At 50.0% G+C, this 2,500-nt stretch overlaps 1 non-coding gene across 1 annotated transcript; it reads right to left on the bottom strand.

The window, feature by feature from the left end:
* Positions 1-1,023: 1,023 nt before the first annotated feature.
* Positions 1,024-1,095, bottom strand: TRNAG-UCC (transfer RNA glycine (anticodon UCC)). Its single transcript has one exon. It is a non-coding gene; the product is annotated as a tRNA-Gly (tRNA).
* Between the last annotated feature and the right edge of the window lie 1,405 nt (positions 1,096-2,500).

Raw genomic sequence — 2,500 nt, 5'->3', positions numbered from 1 at the left:
TTAAGTTTGGTTTGATTGAACAGTACATTTTGTTGGCTGGGCTGGGACCCTCTCCTATTTAGCGCAAGAGTGGAACGAGGCAGCAAGTTCAAGGAATGACATTGCATCCAGGCACTTACAGCTCTTTGTGCCCTAATGCCATGACACAAAAACATAATTTGAAAAAAGTTAGCAGAGGATGGTTTCGATCCATCGACCTCTGGGTTATGGGCCCAGCACGCTTCCGCTGCGCCACTCTGCTGGTTGGAGAACAAGAGCTTTTCTGGGCTTTTACAGCCTACAAACCGACAACCCTAGACCCAGTTTCGAGTGAAGCGGGCAGTAGGCCTTACAAAGCCAAACAACCTGCAACCACGCACTCCCATCCCATGGCCTTTTGCAGACAGGCCTCATTTCTCTAGCTCACACCCTAACTGCCAACACCCCTTCCCCTTCTCTCTCTGTCTCTCTCTCTCTGTCTCTCTCTCTCATTCTCTCTCTCTCGCAAATAGATACTTTACTTCCCAGGTGCAACAAAACAAGCCTTCTCGAGCTGGCAGATATGGGAAGGAAGGAAGGAAGGGCCAGTTTGGAAACTCAACTCAATTACCATAAATCCCCTGCTAAGGGTTATGGTAGGGAGGAATGAAGGAACTTTGCTTCAGGGAAAGGGCTGCTGCTGCTTCAGCATGTGAGGAGCGCAGCCACACGTTTCACCTTCTTCAGTATGTTGGTTTACAGGATGAGAGAGATCCTGAAACCTCACTCTAATAGGCTGAGGTGCTGTGCTCGGTGGCCTGCTGGGACCAAGGCCCGTCAGGGCAAGGCGAATAGGCCTTTGTCAGGCCTTCGTCAGGGCTTTGTCGGGGAGGGGCCAGGAGCCCTGCTCGCTTCAATCCCCTCACCGATAGACAGTTGCAGAAACTAGGATGCAAGAACCTTTCCTGGATGGGGTTTTGATTTTCACGAAAAGTGTGTCAGCTTTGCTTTCAGCATGAGTCTGATTTCCAAAAAATGCATTTTGAACAATTTAAAGATTTGATCTGCGTTGGCCGGGAATCGAACCCGGGTCAACTGCTTGGAAGGCAGCTATGCTCACCACTATACCACCAACGCCTGCCTGTCTGGGCTATCTGATGGAGCGGCCCTTAGAAATAAGAATAAGTCATTGGCTGGGAATGAAAAAAGCTTGCGTTTGACGCAGAAGCAGTTCGCATCATGAGGTCTTGCCGGTCAGCCCAACATTTCCCCGGGACCCCTTAAAAAAGGAGCTTGGTTTTAAGTTTGGTTTGATTGAACAGTACATTTTGTTGGCTGGGCTGGGACCCTCTCCTATTTAGCGCAAGAGTGGAACGAGGCAGCAAGTTCAAGGAATGACATTGCATCCAGGCACTTACAGCTCTTTGTGCCCTAATGCCATGACACAAAAACATAATTTGAAAAAAGTTAGCAGAGGATGGTTTCGATCCATCGACCTCTGGGTTATGGGCCCAGCACGCTTCCGCTGCGCCACTCTGCTGGTTGGAGAACAAGAGCTTTTCTGGGCTTTTACAGCCTACAAACCGACAACCCTAGACCCAGTTTCGAGTGAAGCGGGCAGTAGGCCTTACAAAGCCAAACAACCTGCAACCACGCACTCCCATCCCATGGCCTTTTGCAGACAGGCCTCATTTCTCTAGCTCACACCCTAACTGCCAACACCCCTTCCCCTTCTCTCTCTGTCTCTCTCTCTCTGTCTCTCTCTCTCATTCTCTCTCTCTCGCAAATAGATACTTTACTTCCCAGGTGCAACAAAACAAGCCTTCTCGAGCTGGCAGATATGGGAAGGAAGGAAGGAAGGGCCAGTTTGGAAACTCAACTCAATTACCATAAATCCCCTGCTAAGGGTTATGGGAGGGAGGAATGAAGGAACTTTGCTTCAGGGAAAGGGCTGCTGCTGCTTCAGCATGTGAGGAGCGCAGCCACACGTTTCACCTTCTTCAGTATGTTGGTTTACAGGATGAGAGAGATCCTGAAACCTCACTCTAATAGGCTGAGGTGCTGTGCTCGGTGGCCTGCTGGGACCAAGGCCCGTCAGGGCAAGGCGAATAGGCCTTTGTCAGGCCTTCGTCAGGGCTTTGTCGGGGAGGGGCCAGGAGCCCTGCTCGCTTCAATCCCCTCACCGATAGACAGTTGCAGAAACTAGGATGCAAGAACCTTTCCTGGATGGGGTTTTGATTTTCACGAAAAGTGTGTCAGCTTTGCTTTCAGCATGAGTCTGATTTCCAAAAAATGCATTTTGAACAATTTAAAGATTTGATCTGCTTTGGCAGGGAATCGAACCCAGGTCAACTGCTTGGAAGGCAGCTATGCTCACCACTATACCACCAACGCCTGCCTGTCTGGGCTATCTGATGGAGCGGCCCTTAGAAATAAGAATAAGTCATTGGCTGGGAATGAAAAAAGCTTGCGTTTGACGCAGAAGCAGTTCGCATCATGAGGTCTTGCCGGTCAGCCCAACATTTCCCCGGGACCCCTTAAA

This window comes from Ambystoma mexicanum, chromosome 6q (genome assembly GCF_040938575.1).
Source record: "Ambystoma mexicanum isolate Mex_15411 chromosome 6q, UKY_AmexF1_1, whole genome shotgun sequence".
Taxonomy (NCBI): Eukaryota; Metazoa; Chordata; class Amphibia; order Caudata; family Ambystomatidae; genus Ambystoma; species Ambystoma mexicanum.
Note: the sequence above shows the minus strand (reverse complement) of the source record. Positions and strands in the feature narration are given on the sequence as shown.